The sequence below is a fragment of the Stenella coeruleoalba genome (assembly GCF_951394435.1).
Source record: "Stenella coeruleoalba genome assembly, chromosome: 13".
NCBI lineage: Eukaryota > Metazoa > Chordata > Mammalia > Artiodactyla > Delphinidae > Stenella > Stenella coeruleoalba.
This window is the reverse complement of record NC_137159.1, coordinates 37,948,505-37,966,961: the sequence shown is the minus strand read 5'-3', so window position 1 is coordinate 37,966,961 and position 18,457 is coordinate 37,948,505. Positions and strand designations below refer to the sequence as shown.

At 49.7% G+C, this 18,457-nt stretch overlaps 1 protein-coding gene across 2 annotated transcripts in view; it reads left to right on the top strand.

Annotated features, from left to right (window-relative positions):
* The first annotated feature begins 207 nt into the window (after nt 1-207).
* EHBP1 (EH domain binding protein 1) overlaps nt 208-18,457 on the top strand; it is a 559,191-nt gene continuing 540,941 nt past the window's right edge. For both annotated transcript variants that reach the window (XM_079941625.1, XM_079941630.1), the window contains exon 1: nt 208-306. The gene's annotated coding sequence lies outside the window, so the exon portion shown is untranslated. The remainder of the gene's footprint in view (nt 307-18,457) is intronic.

Genomic DNA, 18,457 nt, shown 5'->3' with positions numbered 1-18,457 from the left:
GCTGTAGTAAAATCTCCTTCTCCCTCCTTAAAGGATGCTTGTGATAACATTTAAGACCCACCTGAGGAATCCAGGGTACTCGCCCCATCTCAACAACCTTAACTTAATCACACCTGTCAAGTCCCTTTTGCTTTATAAGGTAACATTCACAGGTTCCAGGGATTAGGACCTGATTAGCTTTGGCAGCCATTATGCAGCCCACCCGTCAGTAACCATCCGTTAAGCCAACGCGGCTTCACTCGCTCTGGACTTGGAATTGGCTGGTCCGGGGAAGACCCTAACGCGGGAAGCCTTTTGGAGGCACAGGTAGGCCCTGGAGGGTTACTAGCGCCATTTATACTGCATATCTCTTACCTTTTCCTCCTTGCTTATAATCTTAAAACACGAGGAGTTGATGGCATCTGAGAGCTGGGAGGGGCTGCCAGCCCTGTTACTGGATGATGGTGTGGGGGGCAGGACTAGAACTCAGGGCCTCTGCCCGCGTCCCTGCCTTTCCCTCCCCTCCCCTCCAGGCCCCCTGCCCCCAGGCAGGGTGCTCCCCCACTCAGCACCTCACGAGGTGACTCACTGTTACAGTCTCGGCGGCAGCCACGCTGCGTCCCCGCGCGCGGCCAGCAGGGGTCAGCATCCTCCGCGCAAAAGGCTGCCTCCGAGGGGTGGGACTCTTCGCCGCCTTTCTTCTAGCCGCCGTCAGTTTTGTTTCTGTTGCTGCGTCACCGTCTTAGCCAGAAGGCTTTTTGCGTCTTTTTTTTTTTTTTTTTTTTTTTTTTTTGCGTCTTTTTAATTTATTACCCTAACGGGCCTCTCCCGGCCCGCTCGGCCTCTCACGCTAGACCAGGCCGACAACCGCCTGGTTGTCTCATCAGACAGCAGCCAGTGAGTGGGCTGGGGGAGGGGGCTTCCTCCTCCCCTGGGCCTGGAGGAAAAGCGGCCTTGTCCCCAAAGGCAAGAGGAAGGAGTGTGTGCTGGGTGTGGTCGTGCTGTGAGGAATAATGCGCGCAAGGATGGGAGGCAGCAGTTTCACTGTGCGCTGAAAGCGCAGGGGAGGACTTCTTGTTAGCGATGAACCGCAGATGGTTCTAACTGATGTAGGATGGTGCAACCTAGGATGTTTTGACCTTATGATGGTGCAGAAGTGATATTCATTCAGTAGAAACTGGACCTTGCATTTTGACTTTGGGCCTTTTCCCCGGACTAGGGATGTGCCGGTATTCCTTTGTGATGCTGGGAACGGGCAGTGCAGCCCCAGCTCGCTGTCAGCTGCCCCGTCATGGAGGGTGAACAACCCTTCAGTTTTACAAATCATTCTGGACCCCGATAACCATTTGCTTTTCACCTTTAATACAATATTCAATAAATTACATGAGATAATTAACATTTTGTTATAAAATAGGCTTCATAGTAGATGATTTTGGCCAACTGCAGGCTAATGTAAGTGTAAGGCAAGGTAGTCTAGGCTAAGCTGTGATGTTGGGTAGGTTAGGTGTATTAAATGCATTTTCCACTTAAGATATTTTCAGCTTAGGACGGGTTTATCAGGACCTAACCCCATCATAAGTGGAGGAAGATCTGTATTAGATTTGGAATGAGTTTCTCACTAAGCTCATCAGAGCTTCCCAACCAGATTATTGACCAAAATTAATCTGATTAGGAAGTCCCCATGGTTCCCAGTGGGAGAGTGCCCATCTCCAGAAGATGGGGGTGGAGATGTGCTGCCGGGATGCAGAGGACTGGGCTAGCCCAGTGGGAATTTCTTAGCCCTGGGGCAGAGTAGGGACCTGCTGCTGGCTTTGCTATAGGCTCGGAGCCAGGACTGTGATTAAAGCCTTCCTCCAATTGGCTGCTCCCCCTCTTCTTTGTGGCCTGACCTGAGGGGTTGCTGCCAGCAGCCTCTGGTCCCACCACTGCTTTGCCACTGAACCCGGAAGTGGCTATTCTGCAAAGGAGCTAAGACCTTATTTTCTTGCACCAGCATTTCCCCCATGGCTTATTTCTCTAACTTCTGAGAAGACAGAGATTAGAGCTTAGCTCTGGTGTCAGAAAAAGGTCTCGATGTTAGATCTGATTTTGCCCCTTACTAGCTGGAGATGATGGGGAAGTTTCTTTACCCCTTTATGTCTCCATCTTCTTGCCTGTTACGTGAGGGCTGCTAACAGAACCTACTACATAGGGCTATTATGAGGAATTACCCAGTACTTGTAAAGGTTAGAGCTCCAGGCTTTTAAAACCCCGTCTCTCGGTGTGGGCATCCCAGGAGGGCACTAAGGCCAGCTGATGGGTGAGGCCGTTCCTGTGTGTGGAGGCCGGGTGACACACACACTGCAGGGCAGGAAATACAGCCTGGCCAAGCTGGCAGAGCAGTACTCTGCAGTGTATACCCTCTTGGGAGGAGGCCTTCATGCTCCCCTTCGGTGCAGCTCGGAGATCATCCTCAGTGGTTCATTCCGCCTGTGAGGCGGCAACTGTAGCAACTACGGAAATTGGACCACGTGGGTTCAATCCCAGCCCAAGACTCACCAGGTGTGTGGCCTTGAGCTAGTTACTTCTCCTTTGTGGGGATTGGTTTTCTCATCCGCAAAATCCATATAACATAACCCACTGTCTCGTTACATCACAAAGATCAAGAGGTAATGCACATGATGCTGCTGAGCTGGGCACCTGCCCCTCAGCAACCTGGCACTGAGGACCCAGATGGTGAACACATGGATTTTGATACTAAAGACAGAAGAATATTTTGAGTAGAAAACCAAAGAGAAGTTGGGCCTTCTGGAGAGGCTCTTGCAACTGCTCATCCACTTGCTTGTTTCTACAGCAAACCCAGGCCAGGGCAGTGCTTTAGGGTTCCTGGACATTTGTGAGCATGACAGCTGACCCCAGAAGCACCTTCAGACACTCTGCCAATATGTAGTCCCATAGACAGTTCGAAGAAAAACTTAATTCTGGTTTTGAAGTAAATTAGCTTCAGTTTTTAAAGAGGATTTACAATCTGTTATGAATAAAGCTGCTATGAACGTTCATGTACAACTTCACTTCTCTTGGGCGAATATTTAGAAGTACGATTTGGGGGTCATGTGGTTTCTTTGCTTGTAGAACTTCTGATTGAAAATTGTGAGATAGTTGGAGAATTGCTGCCCTCGTGGGAGAGATTTCAATCAGATGTGACAGTAGGGAGAATACCACAGATATTATCGGGAGTCAGTGGGTTGTTTTTGTGAATAACAAGCAGCATGTGTGTGCGCACGCGCGTGCGTATGTGCTTGCCAGGGGCAGCCGGGATGTTGCCTTCTACGCTGTCTCGGGGAAGCCAGGGCATACCTGCTTTTAGGGCTTCTACTGAAGCTGCAGAGAGGAAGGGCCTGGTCCCTCAGTGGTCCATTCTTGTATGTCACTGAAATCTGCATTCATTTGGGCTTAAGGGGCTGTTTGTTTGGAATTTCTTTATTGTCAGCTTGGTTCAAGGCAAAGTCAACTCAGAATTAAGAGACCTTCTACTGAAGGCTGGCCCTCGGCCCCAGGCACATGGCGCTTATGCAGCGCCATGTTTCTGCCTCCTGGCCAAGTTTCTTGACCAAGTCCCTACGTGGAGCACCCACATTCTCCTCTAGTTCATTTTCCAGCCTGTCACAGCAAGAGACTTCTGTAAAAGAGTCAAAACCGGGCGAAGACTTTTCATTTCCATAAACAGTGCCCAAACTGCCTTACACACTAACTTAACTTACAGAACAAACTGTGCTGCTTAATTGACTTTTCATGTGTTCCTAACCAGAGGGGAAAAGAGGACATTCACAATCAGCCCAAATGTCATTGTAGCATTATAAAAAGTATCGTATTGCCATAAACATTTTTGAGTACTACATTTTTCTCAGGCCGTGATGAAATGGGTTTCCTTAAGTAAGCAAGCAATGAGGACAAATCATAAAACCAAAAAAATGCTAAAAATAGGCGGGGGCATGGAGCTCACGTCCCATTCAGTTACAGGAATAGCTGCAGAGCACATGTGTTTTCTATACTAGAATGCAAACCATTACACGTTATTTAGCCAGGCCAAGGTACTATTGGCTCTGGTCTCAGGAAAAGCATCTACTAGTCCTGCTGTGATCTTACTTAATGCTTGTAAACAAACCTGTGGGTAGAAATGATTGTGGTACACATGTGACAAAATTGAGGCTCCATGAAGTAGACTAGCTGTCCTTCCTCCCTTTGCTGCAATTTAGTGGTTGAGCTGATCATGGGGAACCATCGGGCAGGATGCCCCCGGAGTGTGACTCAGTCATTGAGCGTCAGTCAGGGTTTCTTTCTGCCACACTGTTCCCACATTTTTGTCATAAATGTCTCTGGGCCATTGGTTACTCTTACAAACCCCTTACCCTACTTTTTTTTAAAAAAATAAGAGATTTCACCTTCACATCCCCTCTTCTGGAAGTTGGTTATCAGGCCTGGGTATCCCACCTGAGTCCTAGACCACATCAGCATCTTCTTTCATTTTCATCCACTTTCCACAGAAGTAGTTGCTCAGAGCCTATCAGACAGACCCCAAAGCAACTATTGTCCCAAAGGTTGCATTTTTTTTTTTTTTTTTTTTTTGCGGTACGCGGGCCTCTCAGTGTGGTGGCCTCTCCCATTACGGAGCACAGGCTCCGGACGCGCAGGCTCAGCGGCCATGGCTCATGGGCCCAGCCGCTCCGTGGCACGTGGGATCTTCCCAGACCAGGGCATGAACCCGTGTCCCCTGCATCGGCAGGCAGACTCTCAACCACTGCGCCACCAGGGAAGCCCTCAAAGGTTGCATTTTTTTTTTTTTTCAGTTATTTCCATGAATAGTGCTTTCTCTGAGGAGAAATAGTTCTTTCAGTATGAGCTGCAGATGCCTCCTCCACAGCCCTGTTGACTCCAGGCACTACCATTAACCTGGAGAACTTGGTGTCCCAAACCTCCCTTACCGGGGCCACCTCAGACCCAGATGTGAAATAGGTTTTGCCCTTCCACCAGTATTCCTGCACCAAGGATCCTGTCTCCGTGTCTTTTGTGGGATAAATATGAGTCCATAGAGTCAAGGGGAACTCTCTCATTCTTAGACCATGCTTCCAACATAATTGCTAGCTGTGCGTGCAATTCTTGTGGGCTTGTGTGTCTTCCTGGGAAAAATTCCTTCCCCGTTTATCGTCCTTTTTGGTTTTATAAGGTAGAATACCATTCACTCAATGTGAAGCTCAGAAAAAAAAAATAGATGCTAAGTATTGTCACTTGCCATTCCTACTTTGTGCAGTTCATCTTTGGGGCTCCTGTAGATACCCCTAATATAAATTATGAATAGTTATTATTGCCAGGAAATGTAGCATATTCTTTGCAAAATGGTTATTTTAATAAACTGTCACCTATAACGTTAGATCAATGATTGATCTAATATAATAACAAACCACAGTAATTTCTTCATTTTTTGAACTGGAAGACTAACCCCCTTGTCTCATTCAATTCTATTTTCAATTTGATGAACACCTGCTATGTGCCAGACTCCCAGGAAAACAAAAATGGGACAATGCCTACTTTCAGCTGGGGTAGGAGATGAGCATTAAAATGGTTAACAAAGTTGTAGAAGAAAAAGCAGGTAATTTTGGCTGGGGGGCTGGGGACAGCTTTATGGCATAAGGAAGCTTTGAAGATGGAGCTTTTGATGATGCATACAGAGTGGGCAAATTGAAATTCAAAGGTATAAACTGGTGAGTGTGGATTTTCCACTGAGGAACTGGGTCCTGGGGTCTCCGGCCAGCCCCTTGGGCTCCTGTTAGGTCTCATCAACATGTTGATCTCCCGGAATTTGGGAAAACACAAAGTGCTTCCAGGACTGGGCCCTGAACTCTGCTCTCTGGCATACAAATATGTTCAACTGAGCTTTGGCCTGATAAGGATCTGAAGTGGCTAGGCCAGCCCGGGGAATGGGGGATGGAGGCCAGCGTGACCTCAGGGTCCTGAGCAGACAGCATGGAGGTTCCGTGGCTCCACTTCAGCTCCCCCAAGCGTGACTGCTGGCTCCCTTTAGGCAGGCATCTTGCTTGGCCTTCTGCTGGGCCACCCCACACCAATAGGCAGGGGCATCTGGAAGATAGTGGCCTTCCCTCTATGTGGCCCAAAGAAACTTGGCTTTTTCAGGGAAATGCTGTGAAAGACCCCAGAGATGACCAAGTCCACTGTTGGTCAAAGTGTGGTCCAGGATTGAGGATGGCCCAGGGCCACCTGAGAGCACCGGTTAGCCAGGCATGTCCCTGAATCTCCTTCCAGGCCCCCCGGCACCCCATCTCTGGGGTGGGTCTGGGATCTACCAGGTCACAAGGTCTCCGGGTGATTCAGACTGTAAACCTCTGAGCCAGCCCTCATTTTGCATCCAGTGAGTGGACTGGGGTCTGATGGGCGAAGGGATTTGTCCTGAGTACTAGGACGAGAGCCCAAGGCCGCGTCTAGTCCAGTGCTGGTCACCGCACTCAGCACACCTGTTCTTCACTTCCACCTTCCCCTCACTGGGCAAACCTGGAGTTCAGGTCCTGAGCGTTCAGCCTTGGTTGCCAGATCAGTGGGCTGACGGTTGCCGTAGGAGCAGAGAAGCCAGGAGCTGGAAACTGAAGCCTGAAACTGGCCCCTGAAGGCTGATTCTCAGTGTTTTCAGCCTGTGGTTTCCTTATGAACAGTCCCCTCCTCTATCCAGCCCCCAGTCCTCCCACACGCCCAGCTACCTGCCCTCAGCCCTGGTCCTACATGCATGCACATCTTCATCAACCCCTGCATCACACTGCATCAGAAAGTGAGCAAATAGGAATGTGCCCTGAAATCAGCATTGAAGGACCCAAGTTGCAGCCCCATGCCACCTTGAGCACGTCACCAGCCCTTGCTGGCCCATGCAGGATGTCACTCAGTATGTTTGTCACTTTGGCTTTTCCTTCTGGCTTAGATCACCCTACCCACGACCTGAGAAGACAAGTCAGACAAAACCAACCCCTCCCCAATGTGCCAAGGGGACCCCTGGTTTTGCTCACAGTTTTCTTCCCCATAGTCAGCACGCTGCTGCCACATAAACGTGCTCAATAAGTATTGGTGGAACTACAGGTACATGTGAATGTAGAGGCGCAGAGATGCTAGTAATCAGCGGGAGAACTTCAGTAGAAAAGCCTCCTCCAGGCTGTACTTCCTGCCAATGAGTTCAGTAAACTCCTCCTCTGAATCCTTTCAATAAGCCCCGCTTTGCTCTTGAGGATCTGATTATAATCAATAATGCCCTGAAACAATGGCTTTGGCCATCTCATCTGCAAAATGATGGGCTGGGTAAGATGGTCCCTCTTCCTCCCTCTGCCTTTTCTTTCGAACTTTCTCCCACCTCCACCCACTGGTCAGCCTCTGGCTCACACACCCCTGCTGGTGTCTGCTCTTCTGAGTCCCCTTCCCACCATTCTCCCCTGGTTCACAGAGTTGGGTGTATCTGTGGCCATAATACCTTGTGGGCTGGTGGAAAGGAAAGAAGCTGGACTTTCTTTTGGTTCCACCCTCTCCCCTTGTCATGCGTGACCTCTTCAATCCTCCAGGACCACTCAGTCCACAAATGCTGGACACCAGGCCCTGCCCTGAGCATCTGGGGCAATTAGGTAGGAGATCCAGTTCCTGCCCTCCAGAAACCAACTGTGTGTCTGGGGGAGGAGACCATGTGGAAGATCAGGTGACTACAAGAGGTGCCACCCACCAGCATGTGGTTCACTCCCTGAGGAGGAGAATAAAGAGCTTAGCATCAGAGGCAGTGCTTTGGTGCCCGAGTTCTAACTTACTAGCATTAGGACCTTGGGCTACATCACAGATCTGAGACACAGTGTCCTCGTCTATAAAGTGGGGAAAACAGGGACCCTCGTGAAATACAAAATCACCTTTAGGCCTGTATCACAGTAATAACTACTGCAGGCAAGACCCACGGATGGTTCCAAACTCAGTGGGCCGAAGTTGGAAGGGAAACAGGACATTGTAGAATCTCAAAGTGTCTCCCCCAAGGTACTTACAAATTATGAAGAGAAAAAGTAACTTTACTGTGGGGAAACCTGGCAGACTCTATCTTAAGGGATCAAGGTTAACATGACAAATTTACAAAAATAGGACAAATTAACATCATGTGCTCCTGGTACGATGCACTGAGAAGGGCATCACATCTCTTCGGTGGTCTTCTTGCCAAAAGTACATAATCTCAATCCAATCATGAGAAGAACGTCAGACAAACGCAGATTGAGAGACTTTCTACAAAGCAACTCGTCAGCACTCATCAAAAGAGTCAAAATCATGAAAGACAAAAAAACTGTTCACAGACTGGAGGAGAATAAGGAGACACAACAACTCAAATGTGGGCTCCTTGACCAGAAAAAGGACATTTGAGAGAAGAAGATAATTGTCCTGTGGTTGTATAAGATGTTAACATTAGGGGAAGCAGGGTGAGAGGTACACAGAGCTCTCTGTACTGTTTTTGCAACTTCTCTGTAACCTAAACCTAAAGTGTTGTCCTTTTTTTTTTTTTTAAGTGACTTAGGGTTTTGTGGGGAGTAAATGAGATGATGCATGAGGCGCTTAGCACTGCTGGCACAGTAAGTGCTCAAGAAGGTTTACCCTCTACTAGTGTTGTTAAAGTGGTCTGACAGATCCTGAGGATGGCAGGTAGAGAGAAGGGCAATCCATTCTTCGAAGCAGGAGAATTAGCCTGAGCAGAGACCTCAAGGTACACTGTGGGGATATAAGCAGACCAGACTGACTAAAGCAGAAGGCTTGTTTTTGTTTTTTGCGGTATGAGGGCCTCTCACTGTTGTGGCCTCTCCCATTGCGGAGCACAGGCTCCGGACGCGCAGGCCCGGCGGCCATGGCTCACGGGCCCAACTGCTCCGCAGCATGTGGGATCCTCCTGGACCGGGGCATGAACCCGTGTCCCCTGCATTGGCAGGTGGATTTTTAACCACTGCGCCACCAGGGAAGTCCCTGTTTTTGTTTTTAATAGGGAAGTAATGGGAAATGAGACAGGAAAGGCCTCCAATGCCAAACTGGAGAACCAACTTCAGCTCCAGAAAGGCAGTAGGAAGTACCTATGTGAGAAAGTGGCAACATCACCTAAGTAGTTCCTTAATTTCTGAAAGGTCCACACTGCCTTGCAGAGCTGGTTAGTTACTGACAAAGGACAAAGGGTTGGATGGGGAGGGAACGTTCTGAGAAGTTTGCCAGGAGTGTGGAATGCAAACGGCTGCACCAGTGTTGGGGAGACAGCAGCGAAATCCGGCATGTATCAATATCGAGGATCGCGGAGGGTGATGTTGCAGTTGGGGACGTGCTGCAGCAGTTGGTGTTCTGGGCTGAGGGGGCAGGGAAAGCAGGTGGAAACTCTCAGGGGGCCCAGCAAGCTGAGCATCCTGTGTGGAAATCCAAACTGAGCCTGTTTGCTCCTTCCTGGTCCCAGACGCTGAAATGCAACTGGGAAAAGGATGCTGGGAAGCAGTCCAGGAACGTTCAGTGTCTGCTGGGAGGTCAACCCAAATGCAATAGGAATGTGACTCACTGTGTTCTGAGAGGTGGGAGGCCTGACAGCACCTGGCCACGTGAGGAGACTGAAATTGAGGCACAAGTTCAGGTTCACTGTGTGGGTGAGAGGGAATGGTCCTGCCCTGAGCTTCCTGATGCACCTGGAGGAGCAGCCTGCACCCTCCCTGAGCTTGTGCTGAGCTCCCTCCCCTGGAGGCCTTGGGGAGCAGCCAATTTGAGGGGCCACCATAACCAGGGGGTGGGGCAGACTGGACTGACTAGAGGACCCGGGTGAAGGCCTGGCAGGGACCCCCTGCTCCAAGTGTAGCTCCCATCATTCCCCTCTGAGAGGAAGGGCTCCTGCAGCAGGAAGTTAGAGCAAATGGGACCAGAGTGTGACTTGCTGTGTCTGGTGGAAGGTGCAGGCGGCCCAGCCGCTCAGGTGTGTGTGGGGACCAGGGAGAGTGTCTAGCCCAGGGTTCTCAATCCTGGCTGCACAGCAGGATCACCTGGGGACTCCTCTGTGAAAACCTCAGTGCCAGGGCCCCTGCCCCTAGACGTTCCAGTTTAATAGGTTCCAGGTGACACCCAGGCAAGCTAGTTTTAGAGTATCAGTAGTTTTGGTTTCTTAACTTTTTATTCTAAAAAACAAGAGTGAACAGAACAATACTTCCTCCCCCGGTCCATTTGCCCATCATCCTACTTAAACAATTTTCAACTCTTGGCCAGTCTGGTGGCAGCACTTCCTCCACAGCTCCCCACACCTGCCCCCTGGATTACTTTGAAGATCAGGAGCTCGTGATGCTCACCTGTGGACTGGGGCATCCACAGGCAGTTCCCATGTGCAGACACGGTTGAGGTCTGCAGATCTGGTGCAGTCTCTTCTTCACACAGATATGCAAACTGTGGCCCAGAGAAGAGAAAGGAGTTGTGAAAATCCCACAAAATGTCCCTTCCTACTTTAACATTCTATGAACTTGGAAGCACCATAGAGACTTCCGGAGTACCTTTGTCAAGCACTTCTGGGAAGCCTCACCCTGGTGCCAAGCCAAGGTCTCTGGAGGCAGAGTGGGCCTCAGCCCAGGTGCCAGTGGAGGGTTTCTTTTCTTCTGGTTCCTGGCAAAGCTCTATCCTGCTTTGTTCTGCTTAGGCTCGTTGCAGGACCGCCCACTAGTGGCCCTGTTTGAATCCTCTCAAGCTCTCAGGCCCTTTGGTTGAAATTCAGTGGTTTGGTTTTCTGGCTGCAGGACCAGCTGGGGCTGTGATGACTCAGGGCTGGGACAGCCAGGAGTCTGTGGTCTGCGGGGCTCCTCCAAGCTCCAGAGGCATGGAGGCAAATGCTCACAGAGGTTCCCGCTCTCTGAGGGCCAGGTGGCAGGTCCCATCGGTGGGTGAGCTTCCCCAGGGGCTTGCCTGCTGGCCTCTCACACACCATGTCTGTCTGCTTTCTTTTCTAGTCAGAGTGCGGGTCCTCACCATGCAACAGGTGCTGTTGAATCCTCGGCACCCTCAGTGTGATGGTCGCGTGGGTCTGGATCCTAAGGCTGGGGGTCCCCAGTGGTATGGCAGCCCCGGAGCTGGGGGGAGCCCAGGCTTGGAGCGGCTGTGGTCAATGTGCAGAGGCTGGAGTTGTTTCCTCTCCTGCTTTTACAGTTCCCTTCCGTTTCATCCCCGGCTGGGGTGGGCCCTAATCCTGGCGGTCTTCCACACCACTCTGTGGAAGCAGCCAGCACTACCTCCTTCCTGCTCTACCAGAGAGTCTACTGTGGGACCAGGGCTGTGCGTGGGGCGAGGAGGTGAGGGGAATGTCAGCACACTGCTTCACTGGCCCACACCCCAGAATGAAAGGATCAGGGACTCCCCATCTTCATCTGATGTTTAGCCTGAAGTCCTAGGGACAGTCATATTCCTCACCTTAAAAAAGCAGTAGCTGCCAGGCGAGTTACAACTGGGGCCCTGACTAGAGCTGTTCCTGTGTTCATCACCTGCGCCTGGAATCTCCAGACCGCTGGAGAGAACTAGCGGGTGTTGGCGGGGAGTGGGGCTGTCAGAGTGGAAACTGGGTCTTCATCACAGACACACCTCTGAAACACGGGCGAGAGGGAGAGTAAGACCCCTCACTGCCAGGACCGTATGGTCCAGCTAATAGAGCAGAGCAGGCACATGGGAGAGCCCCGAAGATGCTTGGATTCTGTGTGGCAGCAGGCCTGACCTCAAAGACGGGTGTTCACGGAGTATCTCTGCTGCAGAAGTGAGTAAAGGAGCCTTCAGGGGTTGTGGGGAGACTCGCTAGAGGCAGTGAGGAGAGCTTGACAGAGCTGAGTGTTGTCTTTGGAACGGGGAAGGTAACCTATGAGCCCCACACCCCATCACCGAATGAGCACGATGGGGTCAGCTCAGTTCTACGTCACGTCAGGCCCAGCCATGGCAGGCAGCCACCTCTTTTACCTTCTGTCAGGGCGTCCCCAGAGGGCCAAGCTGAACACCACCTTTATTTTTCCAGAAAATGTGCAAATGCACTTTATGTTATTTCAGGCACACATGTAATTTTTATTTTGTATAAATTTATATGCTATCTATGCAACTCTTAGTATACATGAATGTACTTCCCTAAAATGGCTAGTGGCATATTCCAGCCTCAGGTTAGACCTGGTTGGGCTAAGCTCTTCCCTCAAAACGGGCCCAGGGTGGTGTGATGTGGTGAGCAAGGCTGGGAGGTCACCTGGCCCTGTCCCATGTGTCGTCTGGGGGAAGTACAAACTTCACTAAGACCTTTATCTTCATTTTCAAACTGTATGGGCTAATTTAGCTTCTTGCCACTGTCGTTTTCAGTTAATTCTTTTTTTTTTTTTTAAATTGAAGTACAATTGATTTACAGTGTTATGTTAATTTCTGCTGTATAGCAAAGTGATTGAGTCATACACGTATATACATTCTTTTTTTAAAATATTCTTTTCCATTATGGCTTATGCTTGGATATTGAATATAGTTGTTTGTGCTGTATGGTAGGACCTTGTTGTTTGTCCATTCTATATACAATAGCTTACATCCGCTAACCCCAACCTCCCACTCCCTCCCTCCCCCAACCCCCTCCCCCTTGGCAACCACAAGTCTGTTCTTTATGTCTGTGAGTCTGTTTTTGTTTCATAGATAAGTTCATTTGTGTCATATTTTAGATTCCACGTATAAGTGATATCATATGGTACATCTTCTGGCTTACTTCACTTAATATGATAATCTCTAGTTGCATCCATGTTGCTGCAAATGGCATTATTTCATTCTTTTTTATGGCTGAGTAGTATTCCATTGTATATATGTATCACGTCTTATTTATCCATTCATCTGTCAATGGACACTTAGGTTGTTTCCATGGCTTGGCTATTGTGAAGAGTGCTGCTATGAACATAGGGGTGTATGTATTGTTTTGAATTAGAATTTTTTCTGGATATATGCCCAGGAGTGGCATTGCTGGATCATATGGTAATTCTATTTTTAGTTTTCTGAGGAACCTCCATACTGTTCTCCATAGTGGCTGTATCAATTTACATTCCCACCAGCAGTGCAAGAGGGTTCCCTTTTCTCCACACCCTCTCCAGCATTTGTTATTTGTAGACTTTTTAATGATGGCCATTCTGACTGGTGTGAGGTGGTACCTCATTGTAGTTTTGATTTGCATTTCTCTAATAATTAACAATACTGAGCATCTTTTCGTGTGCCTGTTGGCCATTTGTATTTCTTATTTGGAGAAATGTCTGTTCTGCCCATTTTTCGATTGAGCTGTTTGTTTTTTTTGTTGTTGAATTGTATGAGCTTTTTGGAAATTAAGCCCTTGTTGATCACATCGTTTGCAAATATTTTCTCCCATTCTGTAGGTTATCTTTTCATTTTGTTTATAGTTTCCTTAGTTAATTCTTTTTATCCCCCCCCCCCCGCTTTTTTTTGTTTTTTAAATTAAAAATCCAGAGGGGGACTTCCCTGGCGGTCCAGTGGCTAAGACTCCCTGCTTTGACTGCAGGGGGTGCGGGTTCAATCTCTGGTCGGGGAACTAAGATTTTGCATGCCACGAAGCCAAAAATAAATAAATTAAAAATAAAATTTTTATTTTTTTAATTAAAAAAATTAAAATTAAAAATCAAAAATCCATTGGTTTGCCCTGAAAAATGGAAACATTCAATGGTGTTACCAAGTTAGGATTTCTTCTCCTCGCTTTCAGAGTTCTTTCTAAGGAATTTTATTTCAAGAAAACAGAAATGAAAATAAGGGTGAGAGTTACTCCTTCTGCCTGTTGCCTGCTGCCAGGTGATGGCAGGCAAATAGCATCTGGAGAACATCCGGCTGTTTTGCCGAGTACAGTCTGTGAGGTCAGGGAAGGAGGCAGCACATTCCTGGCTCCTGAGCAGGAAAGTGTGCAAGGAGGCCCAGGTGGCTCTTCTGTTGGCTGGAGCTTTGTGGTGTTCGGGAAGAGGCTGTGTCTGGTGCCCCAGAAGCAGGCCGTCTCCTGGCCGTCACCGCCCGGCCAGCCTGGGTCCTGCGGACTGGCTGCCAGTTTGTCTTAAGTTGTCCTGTCTCTCTCCCTTCCCCTGCCCTTGAGGAAGCCCATCCCCACCCTAGTCATAGGACCTCCACCTTCGTATCCTGACGTCCTCCTGGCCTTGAATACTCCTCCAGAGGGTGTCCTCTCCTTTCCCTGGCCCCTGAAAGCAAGGTCACCTCTGAGGCCAGCGAGCTGCTCCTTCCTTCAGGTCTTCAAGCTCTGGGAAGATAGCCCGACAGTTGGCTGGTTTCCCTTTGGCATGATTAGGCCTCATTAGTCAGCTTCCCCCAGGGCGCTGACCACCTCTGCCTGTCTGTGCATCTCTGTGTGTGTTGGGGGGCACCTTTTCTCTCTCTATTCTGAGCCCTTCCCTCCCTGCTCCTCCACCCCCAGGATTGAATTCCAAGGCCCTGAGGCTTCTCTCCCAACTCACCAGATACTGCAGCCAGCTCTGGAGAGAGATTTAAATGGACATTTAAATTGCTGCAGAGACAGCAAACAAATCCTCAATGAGGTTCTGACTTGAATCCTGAGACCTAAACGTTCCCATGCAGAGTCCTCACTTCCTGCTTCCTAAATTCCCCTGCCTGGTACATCTGTCCTTACAGAACAAACACCCACAGGTAGACTTCGGACTGTGGCATTTCAGGTGAGGCTGTGTCTATGGATGAACTCTTTCACGGGCACAGCAGCTTTTGGCTGGCTGACAACCAGGCCTGACCTTCTTGGCCAGAGGCCTAGGCACCCAGGGTCCTTGGTGACTTCCCTGTGGCCAGATCACTGTTGGGGGCTGGGTCCGCTTGAGCTCCCAGCACAGTTCTACCGGCTCCCCCCTTACACTGCATCCTCCCGACAAGACCACAGTCATTCGTAAGAAGCAGCCTGAGAAGTTTCCTCTGGAGGAAACGTCGGCTTTCTTTATTATCTCCTGTTCCCCACAAATGGTTCATGGGGAAAAAAAAGAAATCAGGGTAACTTGATTTTCTTTGAGGAAGAAGACTGCAACCAAGACCCCTATTTAAGTAAGGGTCTCCCACCCTAAGGGCTTCTCACCTTGGCCTGTCCTGAGAATAGGGCCTTTGGAGCAAGCAAAATCTATTTGCCACAGGGAGGGGTATGTCTCCTTCTGGAGGCTGAAAGCTGCTGCTTCTCAAGAGAAGGCCACACTGAGGTGAGTGTGAGGCCAGAGCACTGGGGAAGAAACTCAGCCTCTCAAGATGCAGGGATGGCCTGGGGTCCCAAGCGGAGCAACCCCCTGGCCTTGGGCCAGCCCAAGAGCAATCAGCAAGTTATCAGCTTTTACTGGGGACTTAATGTCTGCAAAGGAGTGGCTGGAAAGCTGTGGGTAGAGGAGCTGAAGTGTCTGGTCCCCTCCCAGGAAGCTTAGAGATGAGTTGGGGAAATAAGACCAACTTATTGAGCACTTAAGGGCTACCAACTGACTGAGTGACCATGGACAATGCTCTTAACCTCTCAGGGGCTCAGTTACCTCATCTGTAAGTTGGGGATAATATTAACGAAAGCCAAGGCTGGACCAACCAGGTGATGTTCAAAGGAGTTCAAAAAAGGCAGTGGGCTTCAGTGGTCAGAGAAGCCTTCCTAGATTGGAAGCTCCTTGCAGGTAGGGCCTGTGAGTTTCATCTTTGTATCGTCATCCCTAGTCCACTCCCTGGAGTTCAGCAGGTTCTCAATAAATGCATTCTGAAAGAATAGATACAAGAGAGGAAGGAGCTAGGGCTGAGTGTTGAAAGATAGTAGGATTGACAGGTGCCTAGGAGAATAGAGGGCCTTTTAGGCAAGGGACAGGCTGAGCCCGGCTGCCCAGGCAGGAATATGGTGTGCATGGCAGGTGGGGGCCCATCTTGCTGTTTGCTGACAATTTCTGCACAGCAAAGCATTTCACGTCTGGACTCTTCTCCAAGGGCTGCTGACTGCAGTAAGGCTGTGGTGTTTCAGCCCATCTGGCAGAGGGACTCTTGGCCCCATTAACATGCCTTTATCCCTACTGGAGCAGAGCAAGAACTCAGACACAGAGTGGAGGACCCTGGCTGGAAGGGAGGACCGGCCCGCAGCCCCAGGAGCGGCAATGCTAAAATAGAACTTGGTGGGGTTTCATCCTCCGCAGCAGGTAGCTGAGAGTGTGGGTGGGAATACAGATATTTTGTTCAGAGAAGTAGGAGGAATTTGGAGTTCTTTATGGAAAATAGGATAGGTTAGCTCACTTATTACTCAGCCAGTCTTGCAACACAGACTTAATGCTGATCTAAAAGCATTTTCCAGCAAAGGCTCTAAAATGCCAGAAGGGCCCTAGAGATGCCACAAACAGCTTCCTTTCCAGTAAAATAAGGGTGGCCATGGAGAACCACAGCAGAGCCAGGGAGCTTTCCCTATAGCCTGGAATTATAGCTCCTTCATTGCCTGTGTCTATTTTGTTACTGCAGGCTTTAGGCTCAGCATTATTTCGGTACACTGCTGAGGAAATCAAGCCGAGGGAGAGAGGATATCTATTTATTGCCTCTGGCTGGCGTCTCCCCTGTCTGCCTCCCAATAAAGGTATTCGAGCTGACTCCAAACCTCAGGAAGTGGACAGAGGCTATGGCTGTATGTCCTATGGGTTATTTGGTAACCCCAACTTACCAAATCCAAGGCAGGTGTATTTGCCAATCCGCCTGTTCCAGACCCAGATGGCCAAAGTCAAGGGGGTCCCTCCAGTGTTACTTCTGGTATTATGGACGTTAGGCAGTGTGGGGTGGAAGATTGCTTTTGGGTTCTCCCAGGTGCTAACGTGTCCCTCAGCCAGTGCCTAGAACTATGTTAGGCATAGTTGGGAGATAAAGAAAATGCACACGACGGAATTGCTTCCCTCAAGAAAGCACACAGAGGTTTAGGAGATCAAGACTAACACATTCAAAGCAATTACAAATAGACTATATCAGGGTGGCAGTTAAAGACAACCTTTTAGACCTTGGCCCTGGCTGGCCTCTTGGGGAGGCAAAGTACGATACAGAAGGAAACCCGGGAGCAGCTAGGGTAAAAAGTTCCTAGGGAGGTCAGAACTGCCTTAACAATAAGAGCCAAACCCAGGGCTTCCCTGGAGGCGCAGTGGTTGGGAGTGCGCCTGCTGATGCGGGGGACGCGGGTTCGTGCCCCGGTCCGGGAGGATCCCACGTGCCGCGGAGTGGCTGGGCCGTGAGCCATGGCTGCTGAGCCTGCGCGTCCGGAGCCTGTGCTCCGCAACAGGAGAGGCCACAACAGTGAAAGGCCCACATACTGCAAAAAAAAAAAAAAAAAAAGAAGAACCAAACCCAGAGATGGGAAAAGTTCAGGGAACAGGACTCATACAAATCAGGTGGCCTCTCTCCCTACTATTCAAAGAATGTTAAATAATAATAACCAGCATTTCTTATGTCTCAGACACCATTCTGCTTTAACAAAAGTAGGTCACTTGATCCTCCCAATAATGGAGTGAAGTGGGTACTGTTATTATCCCTATTTTATAGATGAGGAAACTTAAGGCACCGGGAGGAGCTAGCCACACGGCCAGAACTTGGGTAGCTGACTCCAGAGTCTGGCTCTTGATCATGTGCTCTGCTGCTTCCTGTGGGGCTGAGCTGAGGATCTGGCCAAGATTTGGGAGTTGAGAACATAGTGGGATGGCAGCAGAGGTGGTAGATAGCCTGTGGCCCTGGACATTCTGGAGGGATGCCCAACACAGAGAACTCACACCCAGGGCCTCACAGCAGCAGAGCCAGCACGATGCTCCCCCGCCCTCACCCCCAACTTCTTTCTTACTGATTATACATCATGGTGAACAGGTTGGCACACCATTGCCACCCAGGTTTTCACATAGTTCCAGGAATACCGGGACTCATGGTCGGGGATGGGGAGTAGTGGAGGCAGGGCAGAGAATATGTCAGCAAAGAAAATGTTGGCAGAACGAATTACCTGGTTACTTCCAGGAGGGATTACAAAGGGATGCTGGGCGGTGTGATATGGACTCTGCTTCCCTTGGAAACTTCCAGAAGAGAGAGAGGCAGGTAGGACTTGCTGGAGGAGCATAGGCTTGAGTTGACCATTGCAGAAGGAGTAGAAGTAAGGGGGCAGGGTAGGAGCCTCCCAGACAAGTGATGGGCAGGATCCTGGCAGGTGCCCAGGGCTGTGCAGGGACCTGGGGTGGCCACACTGAGGATAGGAGGGGGCAGTGTGGGGGTATGGGGAGACCTTCATTGTCAGCTTTGGGAGGGCCTCCCTGTCAGGCTTTGAGAGTCCTCCAAGAGCCCAAGTAGAGAGCTGCAGTGCTCTCCACAAATCCTCATTCACTCTCTCCATGTAAAACTGAAGCAGAGAGAGAGAGAGAGAGAGAGAGAAAATTTTGATTTTCCTTCCATAAGAGACAAAACT